The following is a 22,883-nucleotide window of genomic DNA, read 5'->3' on the forward strand; positions in this document are numbered from 1 at the left end:
CTGGTCTTGAACACCCGACCTCAGGTTCCTGGTGCTTCTTATTGCACCATCTTCCCAGAATCCTCTCCCTTCCTGTTGTGCTTTTATAGCCACGCCTGCTTTCCTCCTGCTGCCAGACTTAGTCATAACCACTAATGTATTCTTCATTTTGGTAATTTTGTTATCTCAAGGATGTTATATACACGGGATAATAGAAGTTGTAATTTTCCAGAGGCCAGGTGCATGGCTTAGGCCTGTAATCCCAGCATATTGGGAGGCTGAGGTGGGTGGGTCACTTGAGGTCAGGAGTTCGAAACCAGCCTGGCCAACATGGTGAAACCCTGTCTCTACTGAAAATACAAAAATTAGCCAGCTGTGGTGGCGCTCACCTGACATCCCAGCTGCTTGGGAGGCTGAAACATGAGAATTGCTTGAATCCAAGAGGCAGAGGTTGCAGTGAGCTGAGATTGTGCCTCTGCACTGCACCCTGGGTGACAGAGTGAGACTCGGTCTAAAACCAAAACAAAACAACATGTAACTTTCTGGGATTGCGTTTTTTACACTAGGTTTAATTCCTCGGAGATTCCTCCAGGTTGTTGCTTAATGTTTGTTACAGTTATACTGCATTTTGTTTAATTACTTATTTGCTGAAAGATAATCTCAGTTATTTCCACTTGTAGGTTATTGTGAATAAAACTGTTACAGCCGGGCGCGGTGGCTCACGCCTGTAATCCCAGCACTTTGGGAGGCCGAGGCGGGCGGATCACAAGGTCAGGAGATCGAGACCACGGTGAAACCCCGTCTCTACTAAAAATACAAAAAATTAGCCGGGCGCGGTTGTGGGCGCCTGTAGTCCCGGCTACTCTGGAGGTTGAGCCAGGAGAATGGAGGGAGCCCGGGAGGCGGAGCTTGCAGTGAGCCGAGATCGCGCCACTGCACTCCAGCCTGGGTGACAGAGCGAGACTCCGTCTCAAAAAAAAAAAAAAAAAAAAAAAATTACACAGGTTTTCATGTGAACATAGGTCTTCATTTAGTAATTTTGATAGGTGGGTAGTGATCTCACTGTGTGTATTATTATTATTTTTGAGACAGGGTCTTGCTTTGTTACCTAGGCTTTGAAGGGCAATGTTGTGATCATGGCTCATTACCACCTTAACCCTCTGAGTAGCTGGGACTCTGGGTGTGTGCCACTACACCCAGCCAGTGTTTTTAAAATACGTTTCTGAGGAGATGGGGTCTTGCTATGTTGCTCAGGCCGATTTTGAACTTCTGAGCTCAAGCCATGCTCCAGACTGGTCTCCTAAAGTGCTGGGATTACAGGCCACTACACATGCCTCATTGTGTTTTTAATATGTATTTACTTAGTGGCTAATGATATTGACCATCTTTTCAGGTGCTTATTTGGTATCTTTAAAAAAAAAAATACAGAACACTTTAAGAATTTGCATGTCATCACTGTGCAGGGAACATGCTAATCTTCTCTGTATTGATTCAATTTTGGTATATGTGCTGCTGCGACAAGCAAACTAGTACCTTTATATATCTGCTGTTCATCACTTTTGGCTATTTTCTTTTTCTTTTTTTGATACGGAGTCTCCCCATCTCTACTTAAAAAAATACAAACATTAGCCGGGCATGGTGGCACATGCCTGTAGTCTCAGCTACTTGGGAGGTTGAGGCGGGAGAATTGCTTGAACCCAGGAAGCAGAGGTTGCAGTGAGCTGAGATCGCACCACTGTACTCCAGCCTGAGCGACAGAGTGAGACTGTCAGAAAAAAAAAAGTATTCTACTCTTGGTGGGTGCAATGTTCTGTTAATATCCATGGATGCAGTTAGTTCATGGGGTTGAATTAAATATTCTTGCTGTGAATATATGTGTAGTTTTAACAGTTGTTACAGGGAAATATTGAAGTCTCTCTAGTGGATTTATGCATTTCTCCATTCTGTTCCATCAGGTTTTCTTTCACATATTTTGTAGTCCTGTTTTTTGGTGCATACACATTCAGGAATGTTATGTCCTTTTGGTGGATTGACCCTTCTCTCAATAAATAATTTCCTTCTTAGTCTCTAGTACTTTTTGTTTGCTCTGAAGTATACTGTTTCTGATATTGATATCCAGCATTTCTTTAATTAATGTTTGCATCATATACGTTTTTAATTTTTTCTTTGCTTTCAACCTGCTTAGATTGTTATATTCAAAGTAAATTTCTTGTACACAAAATAGTGTTAGGTTATGTTTTATTTATTTTTCTTTTTTTTTTTTTTTGAGATGGAATCTTGCACCGTCACCTGGGCTGGAGAGCAATGGCATCATCTTGGTTCACTGCAACCTCTGCCTCCTGGGTTGAAGTGATTCTCCTGCCTCAGCCTCCCGAGTAGCTGGGATTACAGGTGCACGCCACCATGCCTGGTTTTTTTTTATATTTTTAATAGAGATGGGGTTTCACTATGTTGACCAAGCTGGTCTCGAACACTTGACCTCGTGATCTGCCTTCCTCAGCCTCCCAAAGTGCTGGGATTACAGGTGTGAGCCACCGTGCCTGGCCATTTTTTTTTTTTTTTTTTTTTTTGAGACATGGTCTTGCTCTGTCACCCAGGCTGGACTGCAGTGGCACAATCGTGGTTTACTGCAGCCTGGACCTCCTGGGCTCAAACAATTCCCCCACCTCAGCCTCCCAAGTAATTGGGACCACACATGTGCACCATCACACCTGACTAATTTTTTTATTATTTGTAGGGACCAGGTCTTGTTATGTTGCCCAGCCTGGTCTTGAACTCCTGGGCTCAAGAGACCCTCCTGTCATGGCCTCCCAAAGTGCTGGCATTACAGGCGTGAGCCACCATGCTTGGCTTTAGGTTAGTTTTTAAAATCCAGTTTGTCAATCTTTGTCTTTTATTTTTTGAGACAGAGTGTCGCTCTGTGACTCAGGGTGGAGTGCCATGGTATGATCTTGGCTCACTGCAACCTCCACCTAGTGGGTTCAAATGATTCTCCTGCCTCAGCCTCCAGAGTAGCTATTACAGGTGCCTACCACCACGCCTGGCTAAATTTTTTTTTTTTTTTTTTTTTTTTTTTTGTATTTTTAGTAGAGATAGTTTTGCACCATGTTGGCCAGGCTGGTCTCGAACACCGAACCTCAAATGATCTGCTCTCCTCGGCCTCCCCAAGTGCTGGGATTATGGTCATGAGCCACTGCACCTGGCCAGTTTTTGTCTTTTATTTGCTGTATTTAGGTATTTGGGTCATTTACATAGTTACAGATGTTGTCAGAGTCCCTTTTTTTGGGGGGGTTGGGGCGGGGACAAAGTGTTACTCTTGCCTAGGCTGGAGGGTAGTGGCTCAATCTTGGCCTACTGCAACCTCTGCCTCCCAGGTTCAAGCAGTTCTTGTGCCTCAGTCTCCCAAGTAGCTGGGATTACAGGCATGTGCCACCACGCCCAGCTAATTTTTATATTTTTAGCAGAGATGGGGTTTCACCACGTTGGCCAGGCTGGTCTTGAATTCCTGGCCTTAGATGATTCACCCACCATGGCCTCCCAAAGTGCTACAATTACAGGCTTCAGCCACCATGCCTCGTTTAAGTTTTTTTTTGTTTTTTGATTGTTCTTTTTCCTGCTTTCTTTTGGGTTACTTGAACATTTTTGGAATTCCATTTTTCTTGTTGTATTTTTTTTTCTATCCCAATTCACTATCACAAAACCATTTTTCTTTATTGTGTTTTGTATCTGTTTATTTTAGTTCGTTGATATTGTTTGGATATTTGTTCCACTGAAATTGTTTTTCTTCTTCTTTTGAGACAAAGTTTTGCTCTTGTTGCCCAGGCTGAAGTACAATGGCGCGATCTTGGCTCACCGCAACCTCCGCCTCCCAGGTTCAAGGAATTCTCCTGCCTCAGCCTCCTAAGTAGCTGGGATTACAGGCATGCGCCACCACACCAGCTAATTTTAGTAGAGACGGAGTCTGTCCATGTTACTCAGGCTGTTCTCAAACTCCTGACCTGAGGTAATTCACCCACCTCGGCCTCCCAAAGTGATGGGATTACAGGCATGAGCCACCGTGTCCGGCCGAAACATTTTTTTTGGGAGGCCAAGATGGGTTAGTCACCTGGGGTCAGGGTATGAAGCCAGCCTGGCCAACATGGCAAAACCCCGCCTCTACTAAAAACACAAAAATTAGCCAGACATGATGGCAGCACCTGTAATCCCTGCTACTCAGGAGGCTGAGACAGGAGAATGGCTTGAACTTGGGAGATGAGCTGAGATAATGCCAGTGCACTCCAGCTTGGGCAGCAGAGCGAGACTCCATCTCAAAAAACAAAAAACAACCACGAATAAACAAAAAAAGGTTTGTTTCAGTTAATCCTGATGTATCTGTGAGATATTAGATGTAAGATATATCAATGTTTGCATTTGTTTATTGCCTTTTTCCATTCAGTTTGAAATCTTCCCAATTCTTGGTATCTTTTTGGTATCACAAATAACTTTTGATTGAAACCTGCGCATTTTTGTGTTCTCATGAGACTATGCGGCTTAAACAACTGTTTTAACTAGTGTTCTCTTACACTGATCTAACAGGAGCAGAGTGTTAAGCCAGGTTGGGGATGAAGTTCAGGTTCTCTACCTTGTCTATGTTGATATTTGAAGTAAATTCCCTTTTAGTTCCCTTTTTTTTTTTTAATTATTTTTGAGACGGAGTCTCGCTCTGTCACCCAGCATGGAGTGCAGTGGCGCGATCTGGGCTCACTGCAGGCTCCCCTCCTGGGTTCACGCCTTTCTCCTGCCTCAGCTTCTGGCGTAGCTGGGACTACAGGCGCCCGCCGCCACGCCCAGCTAATTTTTTTGTATTTTTCGTAGAGATGGGGTTTCACTGTGTTAGCCAGGATGGTCTCCATCTCCTGACCTCGTGATCCTCCCGCCGCGGCCTCCCAAAGTGCTGGGATTACAGGCGTGAGCCACCGTGGCCGGCCTCCCTTTCAGTTCTTTGCAGAGGTGGGAGTTGTGGCTCCCACCTGATCTCCGTGGTGGGTGTGGCCTCATTTGTTACTGTGTGTAGGTGAAAGTTCTGACTCTCTCCTAGGTCTTCTCTGCTACCGCTCCAGTGGGAACAGGGAGGGATGCCCTATTACTCGCAGATAGTAGTGAAGGCCAGGCTTCCCCACGTTTCTCCACTGACACGGTGGGGAGGGGATGCTCATTAACTAGCCATTTGGAATGAAAGTTCCAGTGCCCTGCTTAATTTGCTCTGACACCACCTGGTGGGAATCTAGGGTTGTTTTCATGACAGTCTCACGAGGGTGGATATCTAGGTTCCCATGCGATCATTGCTGGTATGGGTGGGGCTAGGTTTTCTGTGGTGTTATGCTGGATTAGAGCAGTTCTTCTTCAAAAGTTTTCTTTCTGGGGAACATCCCACTTTACTGGTAATTTGGTCCGGAGAGAGAAGGCCTTTGTTGGGGCTTCTTTTTTTTTTTTTTTTGGAGACAGTCTCTCTCTATCACCCAGACTGGAGTGCAGCGGCGCGATCTCTGCTCACCGCAACCTCCGCCTCCCGAGTTCAAGCGGTTCTCGTGCCTCAGCCTCCGGAGCAGCTGGGATTATAGGCGCCGGCCAACACGCCCGGCTAACTTTTATTTTTAGTGGAGACGGGGTTTTGCCATGTTGGCCAGGCTGGCCTCCAACTCCTGACCTCAGGTGATCCACCCGCCTCGGCCTCCCGAAGTGCTGGGATTATAGGCGTGAGCCACCGTGCCCGGCCCTGTTGGGAATTGTATTGGTCTGTGCCCATCGGTGTTCCTGATGTACTCACTTCTTGCATTTCAGGAGTAGGATACATTAGTCAAGAAGAATACCCAGGGAATTTACTGCTATACTGTGCCTTGTGTCTTGTGATCCTGAACTAATTTGCCTTCTCTCCACTTTTCAGAGAATATTCGTTTCATTTAAAATATTCACTTTTTAAATTTATACTTAGTGGGAGGAATAGGGAAAAGTATGTACGTTCCATCCTCCCAGAAGTGCAAGTCTAACCTTTGATTTCATTGAGTGTGCCCTATTTTTCTGTTTCTGTTTCATTGACTTCTGCTCGTTCTTTCTTTCTTTTGCTCTTCTAGTTTCTTAAGGAAAAGATGAAATCACTGATTTGTTTCTTTTCTAATATAGTCGTGTAATTGTATGAATTTTTCTTTCAATTACTGCTTTAACCGTCTTAAAAATACTTGATATTTTTGTCTTTTTTTAACCCGTTGGTTATGTTATTTAATTAATTAATTAATTAATTAATTAATTTTATATTTTGAGACAGATTCTTGCTCTGTCGCTCAGGCTGGAGTGCAGCCGCGCGATCTTGGCTCACTGCAACCGCCACCTCCCCGGTTCAAGCAGTTCTCTGCCTAAGCCTCCTGAGTAGCTATGGTTACAGGTGGCTGCTACCATGCCCCGCTAACTTTTGTATTTTTAGTAGAGACGAGGTTTCCCCATCTTGGCCACACTGGTCTTGAACTCCTGACCTTATGATCCACCTGCCTTGACCTCCTAAAGTGCTGGAATTACAGGCATGAACCACTGCTCCTGGTCCCCATTGGTTGTTTTAAAAGTATGTTTTGATTCCAAATATTGGGGTTGTCTTATTGATTTTTTTTTCTGTCACTGATTTATAAATTAATAACACAGTGGTTAAGAAAAAAACTCGTGAAAAGACCTGAAACCTTTTAAATTTACCAGGAGTTGTTTTTCTGGTTCGAATATAGTGTATCTCGTAAGTGTTCCAAATGCACTTGAACAGAATTTGTATTCTGGTAGTTTGTGCAGAGTATTCTATAGTTACGTCAGTTTGGTTAATGGTGTTATTCAAGCTTCTGTATCCTTACTGATTCTCTGTCTACTGGTCCTATTATTATTATTATCATTCCTTTTCTTTGAACGTGATGTCGCTCTGTCACCTAGACTGGAGTGCAGTGACATGCACAATCATAGCTCACTGAGCCTCCACCCCCTGGGCTCAAGTGATCCTCCAACCTCAGCCTCCCCAGTAGCTGGGTCTACAGGCATATGCTACCACACCTAGCAAAATTTTTTTTTTTTTTTTTTGAGATGGAATCTCACTCTGTCACCCAGGCTGGAGTGCAATGGCGCAATCTCTGCTCACTGCAACCTCCGCCTCCTGGGTTCAAGTGATTCCCCTACCTCAGCCTCCCGAGTAGCTAGGATTACTGTTGTATGCCACCACGCCCAGCTAATTTTTGTATTTTTAGTAGAGACGGGGTTTCACCATTTTGGCCATGCTGGACTCAAATTCTTGACCTCAGGTGATCCGCCTGCCTCAGGCTCCCAAAGTGCTGGGACTACAGGTGTGAGCCAACACGCCCGGCCCACCCACTTAGTTTTTTAAAATCTTTTTGTAGAGACAGGGTCTCCCTGTGTTGCTCAGGTGGGTCTTGAACTCCTGTGCTCAAGCAATCCTGTCTCGGGCTCCCAAAGTTCAGGGATAACAGGTGTGATTCACCACGCCTGACCTGGTTCTATCACATAGAGAGGTTTGCTGAAATTTTAAAATATAATTGTAGATTCTTTCATTTCTTCTTACAGTTCTTCCATTTTTGCTTTATTTATTTTGAAGCCCTGTTATTAATAGGTAAATAAATGTTTAGGATTTGCGTGTGTTCTTGACGAATTAAACCCTTAATGTATATAAAATGATGCTCTTTTTTCCTGATAAAATTTTTATTTTTGTCTACTTTACATGATAGTATTATAACGATTTCAACTTTCTTTTGATTTTGTAGTGTGTAATATGATCTTTTTCTTTGGCTGCATTAGAATTTTCATTTCTGATTTTAGTTGTTTTGGTCATGGTTTACCTTATTTTTTAGAGATGGGCTTTTACTCTATCGCCTGGGCTGGAGTGCAGTGTCACAATCATGGCTCACTATGGCCTCAACCTCCTCCTGCCTTAGCTAGAAGGACCATAGGTGTGTGCCACTACCCGTGGCTAATTTTTGTGTGTGTGGTTTTTTGTTTTTTGGTTTTTTTTGAGACGGAGTTTCCCTCTTGTTGCCCAGGCTGGAGTGCAGTGGCACAATCTCGGCTCACCACAATCTCCGTCTCCCTGGTTCAAGCAATTCTCCTGCCTCAGTTTCCCCGGTAGCTGGGATTACAGGCATGTACCACCATGCCCATCTAATTTTGTATTTTTAGTAGAGACAGGGTTTGTCCATGTTGGTCAGGCTGGTCTCGAACTCCTGACCTCAGGTAATCTGCTGGCCTTGGCCTCCCAAAGTGCTGGGATTACAGCAAGTGTGAGCCACAGAGCCAGGCCATGTTTCGTGTGTGTATGTGTGTGTGTGTGTGTGTGTGTTTGTGTGTGTGTGTTTTTTTTTGTTTTTGTTTTTGTTTTTGTTTTTTTAAAGAGACGGTGTTCTGCAATGTTGCCCACACTGGTCTCAAACTCCTGGCCTAAAGAGATTTTCCCACCTCGGCCTCCCAAAGTGCTGGGATTACAGGCATGAGCCACTGCACTCAGCCACTTTTCTTCATGTTTCTAGTGACTGATAGTTGATTAATAGAGTGCCATGTTATATATGCTTATAATTTCCATCAAACATGTGAAAGTTTTTGGCCATGATTTCTAAAGATTTTTTTTTCTATATTATCTCCTGTTTTGTGGTTCTGGCTACAAGTATGTTTGGCCTCTTGAAGTTATTTCAATTATCACGTATTACATTTTTTAGTGGTTTTTTTTTCTGTGTTTCATTTAGGTTAGTAAGTTTGGTTTCACGTGTTGTAAATTTCAAAGTGTATTTTTCATCTTAGACTTTGTAATTTTTCATCTTTAGAAGTTCAAATTTTAAAAATATTTCAGATTTTTACCTAATATGTTTGTTTCTTCTAGCCTTATGATCGCATGAAATAGCATCATAATTGTTTTAAAGGACTTGTGTACTAATTCTATTTTCTGTTTCATTTCAAAATTGGTTTGTTTTTTGTTTCATTGTGGGGTGTAATTTCCTGCTTCTGTGTAAGTCTTACAAATTTTGATTGACTTTTTAACCAGTGGGAATTTTACCTTGTTTTCTCGTTTCTCTAGTTTTGTTTGTCTTTTAAAAATATTTGTGGACTGGCCGGGCGCGGTGGCTCAAGCCTGTAATCCCAGCACTTTGGGAGGCCGAGACGGGCGGATCACGAGGTCAGGAGATCGAGACCATCCTGGCTAACACAGTGAAACCCCGTCTCTACTAAAAATACAAAAAACTTAGCCGGGCGAGGTGGCAGGCGCCTGTAGTCCCAGCTACTCGGGAGGCTGAGGCAGGAGAATGGCGTGAACCCGGGAGGCGGAGCTTGCAGTGAGCTGAGATCCGGCCACTGCACTCCAGCCTGGGTGACAGAGCGAGACTCCGTCTCAAAAAAAAATATATATATATATATATATATATATATATATATATATATATATATATATATATATATTTGTGGACTTTGTTCTGTGGTATTGAAAACCACAGTTGCTTGAAAACAGTTTCTTTCTGTTGGGTCTTTTATGTTTTCTTTGATTGGACCAGGGCTATGTTTAGGGTTAATTTTTTCCTCCTTCTGAAGACTTTTCTTTCCTAGTACTCCGATGTCATATCTCCAATGTGATATAAATTACATCACATCATTTCCTTTTGGATTTTGAGTACAGGTACCATTCATATTCTTATGTCAGTTCTGGATGCTATTACCTCTAATTCTTTTGGTGATTTCTCACCTTGCCCTTGGATAGTTCCTTTACATTGCAAGTGCTGATTTGTCATTCAACCAAAAGTTCTAGGGTTAGCCTTTGTAGATCTCTTCATTTCTCTCTCTCTCTCCAACTCTCTACTCAGTGCTGGTCTCCCTTGTGAGCTCTAGGCACCTTGGTCTCCTTGGACTTCCAGCTTCATTTCCTCAACTTGGGGAGACCACATGCTCTGCCTGGGTTCCTCCTCCCTGTTCCACGACCTGGAAACTCTCTCGAGGCAGTAAGCTGGGCACGCGTGCAGCCCATTTGTTTTTGTCTTCCAGGGATCACTGTCTTTTGTTACTTGTCCAGTATCTTCAGTGTTGTTGTTTCATTCATTTTATTAGATTTTTATTATTTCACACAAGGAGGGTAAATCTGGTCCCCTTATTCACGGCGTCTTGACCAGAAGTGATATCATTGTGGTTTCAATTTACATTTTCATGAGAACTGGTGATATTGAGCACGTTTTAGCTCGTGTGTTGATGATTTGTGTGCTCTCATTGGTGATGAGTTTGTTCATTCAGCCTTTAGTGTTCTTTGTTTTCTTTTTTTCATCTATTTGAGTTGCAGAAGGTGTTTATATGTCCTAAATACTCATCCTTTGTTAGATAAATGTTTTGTAAATACTTTCCCCAAGTCTATGTGGTTTACCTATTTATTTTAACTGTACTTTTTGTTGAGCAGAAATATTTATATCTGATAAATTTAATTTATCAGTGTTTTCTTTTGTAGTTACTGCTTGCTGTGAGCTAAGACACTTTTGCCTAACCTCGACATCTTGAAGGTAGTTTCCTTGATTTCCTCTAAAGGTTTTGCTTTCGCTAATTTATATTAGCTCTGTGATGCATCTGCAGTTATTTTTGTAGGTTTGAGTTTTTTGCATATGGCTGTCCAGTTGTTTTTCACCATTTGTTGAAAAGAGTCTCCTTTTCTTGTGGGTTGCTTTGAGAACATCCTGTGGCTGCATAAGTGGGATCTCTTTCAGAAATCTTCCTTCTGCTCCAGAAATCTGTCTAGCTCTGTTAGAGTATTCTGATTATTTTGTAACTTTATATTGTCTTGAAATCAGAATTGCAAGTCCTTAAACCTTTTTCTTCTTTTTCAAAGTTCTGCATATTCTACGTCCTTCACATTTCCATATCAATTTTAATAATCTCTTTTCTCTCTTCTCCAAAAAAGGCTGATGGAATCATGATTGTAATTGTCTTGAATCTGCTGATCAGTTTAAGGAGAACTGACATCTTGACAACCATTGAGTCTTAATCATTAGTATAGTATATCTCTCCATTTATTAGGTCTTTTTTGTTATGCCTGAGCGGTCGTTTGTTGCTTTTAGCCTTTGGTCTGTTTTTAAAATTACTTATTTTTTTTCCTTTTTTTGAGACGGAGTCTCACTCTGTCGCCTAAATGGAGTGCAGTGGCACAGTCTTGGCTCACTCCATCTCCTGGGTTCAAACAATTCTCCTGCCTCAGCCTCCCAAGCAGCTGGGATTACAGGCATGTACCACTAAGCCCAGCTAATTTTTATAATTTTAGTAGAGATGGGTTTCACCATGTTGGCTAGGCTGGTCAACTCCTGACCTCAAATGATCTGCTTGCTTCAGCCTCCCAAAGTGCTGGGATTACAGGCATGAGTCACCACGCCTGGCCTAAAATTATTTTTATTTTTAAGTATTTGGTCCTTTTTTGATGCTAGTTGTATTTTAAAATATTAAATACATTTTTCAGGAATTATAAAGTACTATAACATTTTCTAATTTTTGTTTGGAAATTGAATTTTTGTATATTGACCTGTTTCTTACAACCTTACTTAAGTCCTATTAATTCTACTAGTTTTTTAGGTAGATTTCTTAGATTTTCTAATAAATGATTGTCATAAAACACAGTTTCCTCTCTTTTTTCCCGTTGTAATTCCTTTTCTTCTCTTCCCTTACAGAATGGACTTAATCTTGTTTTCATTCTTCGAGGGGAGCATTCAGTGTCACACCATTAATTATAAGTCAGCTGTAGGGATTTTATTGATGGACTTTATCAGATTGTTTTCAAATATAGGTTTTATTACTGTTTAGATATGACAAGGCCAACAGAAGCCCACATGACTCCCATTGAAAAGATAGTTATAGTCACAGACCCCAAGAGGAATAGTCATGCCATGCCATGGAGAATACACAGTTGAGTAAGGTCTAGCCCTCGCTTCCTGAGGGTTTATGTCATGAATGCATTTTGAGTTTTCTCAAAAGCTTTTTCTGTATCTATTGAGATAATGCTATATATTTAAAGATATTAATATAAATTTCATTGTTTTATTTTCAAATGTTATATACTAAATGCCATTTGGTGTCAGGGTGTATTATTTTTATTATTATTATTATTATTATTATTTTTGGAGATGGGTACAGTGGTGCAATCTCTGCTGACTATAACCTCCGCCTCTTGGGTTCAAGTGATTCTCCTGCCTCAGTCTCCCAAGTAGCTGGGATTACAGGCACGTGCCACCATGCTCAGTTAGTTTTTTTTTTTGGAGACAGGGTTTCACCATGTTGGCCAGGCAGGTCTCCTGACCTCAAATGATCCTCCCTCTTTGGCCTCCGAAAGTGCTGGGATTACTTTCGTAATCCGTGTGGGCCACCGCAACTGGCCTATTCTTCTTATATATTGTTGGATTTAAATTGCTAATAGTAAATACGTCCAGTGAATTTTTTGTATTTTTAGTAGAGATGGGGTTTTACCATGTTGCTTAGGCTGTTCTTGAACTCCTAACCTCAAGTGATCCACCCGCCTCAGCCTCCCAAAGTGCTGGGATTACAAGTGAGAGCCACTGCAGCCGGCCAGACATTTATAAAAGTTTTATGGTTATAAGTGGTTATATAAAATACCTTTGTACATATATTTTTGTGTCTTGAAGATAAAGTATATAAATGATATAAAGGACAAAAAGGTAATTTATAAATGCTATATCTTACATTATTTGCTTTGGCTCTCTAGAAGTGAAGTAATTATATTGAATTTTTTCTCGATTCTTACTGCTTAATTGCTGTCCAAAAGAATCAGATTATGGTGTCATCGAAATTATATAAAAATGAATATTGAGTTTTGGTTTTTTTTTTTGACAGAGTCTCTCTTTGTCGCCCAGTCTGGAGTGCAGTGGTGTGATCTTGCCTCACTGCAGCCTCCGCCTCCTGGGTTCAAGTGATTTTCCTGCCTCAGCCTCCGAGTAGCTGGGACTACAGGCATGCACCACCATACCCAGCTAATTTTTGTATTTTTTGTAGAGATGGGGTTTCACCATGTTGACCAGGATGGTCTCAATCTCTTGACCTTGTGATCCACCTGCCTTGGCCTCCCAAAGTGCTGCAATTACAGGTATGAGCCTCTGTACCCAGCCTAAGTTTTGTATTTTTCGTAGTGATGGGGTTTCCCCATGTTTGCCAGGCTTGTTTTGAACTTCTGACCTTACGTCATCTGCCCGCCTTGGCCTCCCAGAATGCTGGAATTACAGGCATGAGCCATCGAATCTGGCCTATTTTTGAAAATTAAAATTTTTCTTTCTTTTTTTTTTTTTCTTTGTTATAGCAGCAATGGGATGTTTGTGGTTTTGTTCCTTTTGTCCCTTCATCATGTAGTTTTTGAGTTACTGTGCTTGGAGACTGTGCCTGATGTTAGGGGTAGCTACAGTCATAAAATGGAGCATATAATCTAGCAGAGGAGTTAGTTTAATTGCATAAATAGTTAATTGTAATTGTAATATTTCCCAAGAAGGAAGCCTAGGTAAATCATCATATGGCACCTGACCTCATCTGGAGATTCAGAGACATTGTCTTTGATGAAGTGACTTTAAGCAAGGACCAGAGGGTTACATAGAATTTATCCAGCTGCAAAAGAGGGTACAGGGAATAATAATATTCCATTTAGCGTAAAAACAACCCCTTTTAAAAGCCTCTGAAGTGAGAATGAGCTCTGGAGAATTTATAGAATTGAAAGAAGAAAAAGCCAGTGTTGCCCATAAAGTGAAATGTTGGAAGGAGGGAAGGTTGTGGAGGTAAGAAAGGGTTATATGATATAGGGAAACTATTGAAGTGGTTTTTTTTGTTTTGTTTTGTTTTGTTTTTTTGTTGTTGAGACAGATTCTCACTCTGTCGCCAGGCTGGAGTGCAGTGGTGCAATCTCGGCTCAGTGCAACCTCCTTCTCCTGGGTTCACGCCATACTCTTGCCACAGCCTCCTGAGTAGCTGGGACTACAGGTACGCACCACCGCACCCAGATGATTTTTGTATTTTTAGTAGAGATGGGTTTTCACCACGTTAGCCACAATGGTCTCGATCTCTTGACCTCATGATCAGCCTCCCAAAGTGCTGGGATTACAGGTTTGAGCCACGGTGCCTGGTGTATTGAAGTGTTTTTAAGTGGGCAGTGGTATATTTGGATGTGCATTTCTGAAGTTCGTTTTGTTGTGAAAAGTTCATTCTGTAGATTGGTGATAGTTGGTTAAGAGTGAATACTGGCCGGGCGCGGTGGCTCAAGCCTGTAATCCCAGCACTTTGGGAGGCCGAGACGGGCGGATCACGAGGTCAGGAGATCGAGACCATCCTGGCTAACACGGTGAAACCCCGTCTCTACTAAAAATACAAGAAAATTAGCCGGGCGAGGTGGCGGGCGCCTGTAGTCCCAGCTACTCGGGAGGCTGAGGCAGGAGAATGGCGTGAACCCGGGAGGCGGAGCTTGCAGTGAGCCGAGATCGCGCCACTGCACTCCAGCCTGGGGCACAGAGCAAGACTCCGTCTCAAAAAAAAAAAAAAAAAAAAAAAGAGTGAATACTAAGAGACTACAGTCATTTTCCATTATCTGCGGTTTTTCTTTCCTTGATTTTAGTTCCCCATGGTCAACCCCTCTGAAAATAGGTGAGTAGAGTACAGTGAGGTAGAATCATGTGTTGTGTAATGCAGGAGGGAGATATTTGCTTAGAAATACCTCATTAGGTGTTTCTGTCACTGCACAATCATCTTAGAATGTTCTTAAACAAAGCTATATTGTGTAGCCTACTACATACCTAGGCTACATGGTATAGCCTTTTGCTCCTAGGCTGCAAACTTGTACATTTCATTACTGAATCCTGTAAGCAACTTAGCATAATGGTAATTATTTGTGTTTTTAACATAGAAAAGGTACTGCTAAAATAATGGTGTGAAAGGAAAAAAAATGCACTTTTTTAAGGACTTAACATGAATGAAGCTTGCAGGACTAGAATTTGCTCTGGGTGAGTCAGTTAGTAAGTGGTGAGTGAATGTGAAAGCCTGGGACATTATTGTACATTACTGATAGGGTTTGGCTGTGTATCCCCACCCAAATCTCATCTGGAATTGTAATCCCAATGTGTTGAAGGAGGGAGGTGACTGGATAATAGGGGCAGTTTCCCCCATCCTGTTCTCGTGATAGTGAGTGAATTCTCTTGAGATCTGATGGTTTGGAAAGTGGCAGTGTTTTCCTATGTACAGATTCTCTTTCTCTTGCTTGCTGCCATGTAAGACGTGCTTGCTTCCCCTCCCGCCGTGATTGAAAGTTTCCTGAGGTCTTCTCAGCCATGTGGAACTGTGAGTCAATTAAACCTCTTATCTGTATAAATTGCCTAGTCTCGGGTAGTTCTTTATAGCAGTGAGAGAATGGACTGCTGCAAGTACCGTAGACTTCATAAACATTGTGCACTTAATGTACACTACATTTAGTTTAAAATTTGCTCTGTCATGTTACTATGGCTATTACATCACTCCGTCACTAGGCAATAGGAATTGTTCAGTTCCATTTAATCTCATGGGACCACCATTGTGTATCTGGTGGTTGTTATGCAGACTGTATTTTGAGAGAGACCACATTCATGTAACTTTTTCATAGTAAATTGTTATAATTTTTTTTTTAATTTTTAAAATTTTTTTGAGGTGGAATCTCTCTCTGTCACCCAGACTGGAGTACAGTGGCACGATCTTAGCTCATTGCAACCTTCCGAGTTCAATTGATTTTTTGTGCCTTAGCCTCCTGCTTAGGTGGGACTGCAGGTGTGCACCACCACACTCAGCTAAATTTTTTGTCTTTTTAGTAGAAATGGGGTTTCACCACATTGGCCAGGCTGGTCTCGAACTCCTGACCTGAGGTGATCTGCCCCCCCCTTGGCCTCCCAAAGTCCTGGGATTATAGGCGTGAGTCACTACACCCGGCCTGTTCTATTTTATTATTGTTGTTAATCTGTTACTGTGCCTAATTTCTAAATTAAACTTTTTTATAGGTATGTATGTATAGCAAAAAACAGAATCAAGTGCTCAGTACCATTTGTCATTTCAGACATCCACTGGGGTTCTTAGAGTGTTTCTCCCATGGATAACTGGGCGCCTACTGCATTTAGGAGGTGACTGAAGTGGTCCTGATGAAAGGCGATGCTGGCTTTAAGTAGGGTAATAGTGGAGATGGAGAGAGATAGGCAGATCTCACCAGTATTGAGGAAGAGGAAGGGCACAATATAGTTATGGATTAAAAGTGAGGTTAGGGCCGGGTGTGGTGGCTCACACCTGTAATCCCAGCACTTTGGGAGGCTGAGGCAGGCGGATCACGAGGTCAAGAGATCGAGACCATCCTGGCTAACATGGTGAAACCCTGTCTCTTCTAAAAATGCAAAAAATTAGCCGGGCATGGTGGCGGGTTCCTGTAGTCCCAGCTACTCGGGAGGCTGAGGCAGGAGAATGGTGTGAACCCGGGAGGTGGAGCTTGGAGTGAGCCAAGATCGCGCCACTGTTCTCCAGCCTGGGTGATAGAGCGAGACTCTGTCTCAAAAAAAAAAAAAAGTGAGGTTAGGGTAAGGTTTGAAGTGGTCAAAGATTATGTATACTAGGTGTGTTGCATGAGCCATGTGTCATTGAAAATATCATTACCAATATATGGAAAGAGCAGGAAGAGCAGGTTTTGTCATAAATTGTGGAGCGTTTCAAGTGTCTATGTAGGCTGAGTGCAGTGGCTCACGCTTGTAATCCTAGCACTTCAGGAGGCTGAAGTCGGTGGATCACTTGAGGCCAGGAGTTTGAGACCAACCTGGGCAACATGATGAAACCCCATCTCTACTAAAAATAGAAAAAGTTAGATGGAAGTGGTGGCACACACCTGTAATCCCAGCTCCTTGGGAGGCTGAGGCAGGAGAATTGCTTGAACCCTGGAGGTGGAGGTTGCAGTGAGCCACTGCACTCCAGCCTGGGCAACAGAGCAAGACTCCGCCTCAAAATAAAATAAAATAAAGTGTTTATGTAGCTTATAGAGTTTTATACCTGAACCTGAGGACAGATACAGATAGATAAAATTTGGGATTCTCTGTTATATTTTTAAAATTTAGTTGGTAATGGAAATTTGGACGATGAATAAGATTGCCTAGTGTTTCACGTGAAATAAGATGACATCTTAGGCCAGAGACTTGAAGAACTTCACCATTTAAAGGTTTGATAGGGTGATCAGAAAGGTGCTGCCAAAGAGGTAATAGGAAAATCAGGAGAGTGAAATACTGAAAGGCAAGAAATATAGCGGTATTAGTCTGTTTTGTGTTGCTATAAAGGAATACCTGAAACTGGGTAGATTATTAATATAAAGAAAAGAGATTTATTTGGTTCACAGTTCTGTCGACTGTACAAGCATACCACCAACACCTTTGGGCTGAGGAAACTTTTACTCATGGGGTAGTGGGAATGAGGACCAGGAGTGTCACCTGGTGAGAGAAGGGAGCAAGATGGCAGGCTCTTTTTACCAATCAGATCTCTCGTGAACTAACACCAGCAAGAAACTCACTCATTACCACAAGGAAAACACCAAGACATTCATGAGGGATCTGCCCCCATTACCCAAACACCTTTTGCTAGGCTCCACCTTCAACATTGGGAGTATATTTTTACACGAGATTTGGAGGCACAAATATCCACTTTATCAATACGCTCTGTAATTTCTTTTTCTTTTGCTTTTTCTTTTTTTTTTTTTTTTGAGACAGAGTTTAGCTCTTGTTGCCCAGGCTGGAGTGCAGTGGTGCGATCTCGGCTCACTGCAACCTCTGCCTTCCAGTTTCAAGTGATTCTCCTGCCTCAGCCTCCCAAGAAGCTGGGACTACAGGCACGTGCCACCACGCCCAGCTAATTTTTTGTGTTTTTAGTAGAGACGGGGTTTCATCATGCTGGCCAGGATGGTCTTGATCTTCTGACCTCGTGATCCGCTCGCCTCGACCTCCCAAAGTACTGGAATTACAGGCATGCGCCACCATACCTTCCCGATAGACCCTATTTTTAAAAAAAATTATTTTTTGGAGAGATGAGGTCTCACTTTCTTGCTTAGGCTGGTCTTGAACACCTGACTTTAAGTGGTCCTTCCGCTTTGGCCTCCCAAAGTGCTGTGATTATATGTGTGAGGCACTGCACCCAGCCTCAGTAGGCTTTTATGGCTTATGCCTTCTGTCTTTTTAAAACTATTTCAACTTAATTTTCTACTCTAATTGTTTGTTGTAGTTTATGTATGTATGTAAGTGTATATATATTTATATGTAGGGTGTGTAAATATAGTGTGTGTTTATATATAGCATCTGTGTGTGTGTGTGTGTGTGTGTGTATATATATACATTTTTTGTTTGTTTTTTTGAGATAGGATCCACTCTGTCACCCAGGCTGGAGTGCAGTGGTGCAATCATGGCTCACTGCAGCCTTGACCTTCTGGGCTCAATTGATCTGCCCACCTCAGCCTGCTGAGCAGCTGGGACTACAGGTGTACCACCACCATATCCAACTAATTTTTTTTTTTTTTTTTTTTTTTTTTTTTTTTTTTGTAGACGTGGGATTTTGCCATGTTGCCCAGGCTGGTCTCGAACCCCTGGGCTCAAGTGATCTGCCTGACTTAGCCTCCCAAAGTGCTGGGATTACAGGTGTGATCTGCTGTGCCCAGCCTATATTACCATGTCGTATGCTGCAGAACCTCTTTTGGAATCAAACTGGGATATAAATAATACTCAAGTGCAACTTTCAGGAACTTACTCTTCATAGTAAGACAATGCCATTGAAACTTACTGTGTTTCATAAGAAGGGGTAGTACTGGCTCGACATTTATTTTTGCTTTTACATTCTGAGGATGGGAGGGAGAGGAATCCACAATAAATTTTGAGTACCATTGTGTTTGTACAATAATAGCTGATTAGCCTAATTCCTTTCAGAAGGGAAATCAGCATGCGTGAGATCATTTCTTGCCACTTAAATTAAAATTCTAAATTCGTGACTATGGTTCTTTAAGAGAAACCAGACCTACTTGACTGCAGTCATCCTAGCTGGCCATAAGACAGGAAGTAAAGGGCCAGGCGCGGTGGCTCACGCCTGTAATCCCAGCACTCTGGGAGGCTGAGGCGGGTGGATCACAAAGTCAGGAGAACGAGACCATCCTGGCTAACACGGTGAAACCCCGTCTGTACTAAAGATACAAAAAACGTAGCCGGACGTGGTGGCGGGCACCTGTAGTCCCAGCTACTCGGGAGGCTGAGGCAGGAGAATGAACCCGGGAGGCGGAGCTTGCAGTGAGCCGAGATCGCCCCACTGTGCTCCAGTGTACACCACACCCAGCCAGATGTTGGTGATTTGTGTTCTGGATTTTTCTTTGTTTTAATTTTAATTTTTATTTTTTTGACCAGTCCAAATAGAATTGTTCAGTTTTGTTGACCTTTTTAAAGAAAGTTTTGGGCTTTGTTAATTTTTTATGCCATCTCCCTGTTTTCTATTTTGTTAAACTTCTGCTCTTTATTATTTCCTTCCTACTACTTACTATGTGTTATATTTTCCTCTTCTTTTCTAACTTAAAAAGGTGCAAACTTAGGTCTTTTCTTTTAGATATTCTTTTCTAATGAAAATATATGTGCTGTAAGTTCCTCTCTGTTGCTTTTATTGAATCCCACAAGTTGTGTTATTTTTTTGTTTTTGCCACTGTTGTTGTTGTTTTGGGACAGGGTCTCAATTTGTCACCTAGGCCGGAGGGCAGTGGTGTGATCTCGGCTCACTGAAGCCCCAACCTCCTGGGTTCAAGCGATCCTGCTGTCTTAGCCCCTCAAGTAGCTGGGACTACGGGTGCACGCCACCTTATCTGGCTAATGTTTTTGTATTTGTTGTAGAGACAGGGTTGCACCATGTTGCCCAGGCTGGTCTCAAGCTCCTGAGCTCAAGCCATTAACAGGGGTCAGCCACCACTGCCCCAGCCTACATCTCAAGTTTTGATAAATTTCATATTTGTTGCCATTCCGTTCAAGACATTTTCCACTTTCCCTTGTGCCTTTCTCTTCACTGTCTTGGTCTGTCTTGGACGGAAGTAGAAGTCTTCTGCTGTTTGGTCTTAACATTGATTTTCCCTCTTACTTCTCTTCTGGTTTTTTGTGATTAGTTTTTAGTGCTGTATTTTAATCAGTTTAACAATGCAGCAGTTAGTATTGCATTTAAATTTAATTAATTACATTAAATTGCCTTTTGGCCATATCTCTTCCTATATAGATAAGTATTTATATTTATATAGTGGTTGCTGTAGGGATTGTAATTTTCTTATCAGTAAATTGAGTCTACTGAGTGTGTCCCTTTTTTGTGTTTTTTTCTTTTTGAGACAGAGTCTTGCTGTGTTGTCCAGGCTGGACTGCAGTGGCAGTATCTTGGCTCACTGCAACCTCCACCTCCCAGGTTCAAGCAGTCCTCCTGCCTCAGCCTCCTGCGTGGCTGGGACTACAGGCACACACCACTGCGCTCAGCTAATTTTTGTATTTTTAGTGGAGACATGGTTTCGCTGTATTGGCCAGGCTGCTCTGAAACTCCTGACCTCAAGTGATCTGCCCGCCTTGGCTATCCAAAGTGTTGGGATGACAGGCGTGAGCTGCCGCACCCGGCCTGTGTGTACCACTGAACACGAAATGTAGAATGAAACCATAGAGACTTCTTTCACCTGTTGCGTTTCCAGTCTTTGTTATAGTTTTATCAGAAAGCTACACACATTCACAAACCAACCCGTGTTTTAATCTTTAATGTAAATGGTCATTTGCGTTGTAAATGAGTGGGAAGGCATTAATGTTTTATATGTTCATTATATATTCAGTGTGCCTCCGTGTTTATCGCTCTTCATGTTTTTCTTCAGTTCTGAGCTTCCTTCTGGAATCATTTTCCTATTACCCAAGGAAAATTGTTTGGTGTTCCCTTTAATGGAAATCTTTTAAAAAATGTTTTCTAGCTTTATTTAGTTATCTAGTTTTTCGTTTGATAACTTGCCTTTTGTTTTTAAAATTTTCATTTCTTTCCCTTAGTTTTCTGTAGTTTTATTAACGTCCCTTGGTGTATATGTTTATTTACTCTGATTTATAGTGGTTCTTCAGTCAGTGGCTTTGGGTCTTCTGTTCTGGAAAATTTTCAGGTATTATCAATATATAAAAGAATATTAATATTGATAGTGAATCTTGGTATACATTTAGTGAATAAAATTAATCTGTAGGAAACTCTTTATATTTTCAACACCTTTAGTTAGTTGGATTTTGGCCCCAATTATACATTTTGTGATGATCACTTTGTTTCTCATTTTCTGCTGAATTCCTATCACCCATTTATTTATTTTCATTTTTATTTACTGGGACACAGTAAAATTGAAGTAAGGCTGTTTTGTAACTCACTTAAAAACCTTCAGAAAAATATATTTCAATACAACTTTGGGAATTCTTTAGATTTGGTCACTATTTGCTGTCACACAGGATCCTGGTGTTGGTACCATTTGATTGGGTGTTACATATTTGTATCCATGTTCCTTTGAAGGGTCAGTATGTCTGATGTCCCGAGTGTCTATTTCTCATTCTTTTTAATGGTAGATATTCATACACTGAAGCTTTAAGGCTTATTTTTCTTTTAGTTTCTAATTTTAAATTATGATCTTTCCCTTGTTGAATGGGGCTATTTCTTTTTAAAATAAATACTACAAGGGTCCCCTGTCTTACGAAATGAGCAGATTAGGTCTCTAACACTCTGGCCCTGGTATATGAATTACTTAAGAGTGTGTATCTGTATATCCTTTGATGCTGAATGCTTTGATTTATTTTAATGACTAGCAAAAATTTTGAGATTATAAAATTGAACATTTTTCGGCCGGGTGCGGTGGCTCAAGCCTGTAATCCCAGCACTTTGGGAGGCCGAGACGGGCGGATCACGAGGTCAGGAGATCGAGACCATCCTGGCTAACACGGTGAAACCCCGTCTCTACTAAAAAATACAAAAAACTAGCCGGGCGAGGTGGCGGGCGCCTGTAGTCCCAGCTACTCGGGAGGCTGAGGCAGGAGAATGGCGTAAACCCGGGAGGCGGAGCTTGCAGTGAGCCGAGATCGCGCCACTGCACTCCAGCCTGGGTGACAGAGCCAGACTCCGTCTCAAAAAAAAAAAAATAAAATAAAATAAAATAAAATTGAACACTTTTCTTCCTAGGTGTAATAAGCATATTGAAATATTCATTTTCTAAATGAGAGATGATATGTATAAAATTTTAAAAATGGACTTTGAAGAGTGTGCAAATAGAATTTTCTCATTGCTAATTATAGACATGATGTTATCCCATTTGGTAGTTGGGAAAAAATGTCTAACAATTTAATAAGATTGTATCATCTTTACATTTGCATGGAATTTGAACTTTTTTATAGTGATTTTTATCTAGCTTACACCAGTTAGATGTGGCACCACCAACTTTTAAACACCTCAAATAACTCTCATCTTCGTACTTAATTATGCAATGGTACAAGTGTTTTAAACAGAAATGTGAGATGCTTTTTAGTAATGCTTTGAAAAGTGCATGAGTCTAATACTGACATTTCCTTTAATGTTTTTATTTTTTTCTTTATTTGCTCTATCAAATATAATGTGCAGGAATTTTTTCTTATTGAACTGCAGAGATAAATTTTTAGAAAACTGTATACCTTAATACTGATGGTATAACAGTCTTCTTGCTTTCCCTAGTGGCATAAAGTAACACTTCAAATATTTACCTTTCTATTCTTCAGTGGTGCAATCATGGCTTACTGCTTCCTGGAAGTCATGGGCTCCAGCAGTCCTCCTGCCTCAAGGTCCTCACTAGGTGGGACCATAGACACACGCCACCA

General features: G+C 41.7%; 1 long non-coding RNA gene and 1 other non-coding gene across 4 annotated transcripts in view; one reads left to right on the top strand and one right to left on the bottom strand.

Annotated features, from left to right (window-relative positions):
- LOC139359579 (uncharacterized) overlaps nucleotides 1-22,883 on the top strand; it is an 87,522-nt gene that overhangs the window by 12,304 nt on the left and 52,335 nt on the right. The window lies entirely within an intron of this gene.
- On the bottom strand, nucleotides 1,398-1,504 carry LOC139359697 (U6 spliceosomal RNA). Its single transcript, XR_011616055.1, has one exon. It is a non-coding gene; the product is annotated as a U6 spliceosomal RNA (small nuclear RNA).

This window comes from Macaca nemestrina, chromosome 17, assembly GCF_043159975.1.
Source record: "Macaca nemestrina isolate mMacNem1 chromosome 17, mMacNem.hap1, whole genome shotgun sequence".
Taxonomy (NCBI): Eukaryota; Metazoa; Chordata; class Mammalia; order Primates; family Cercopithecidae; genus Macaca; species Macaca nemestrina.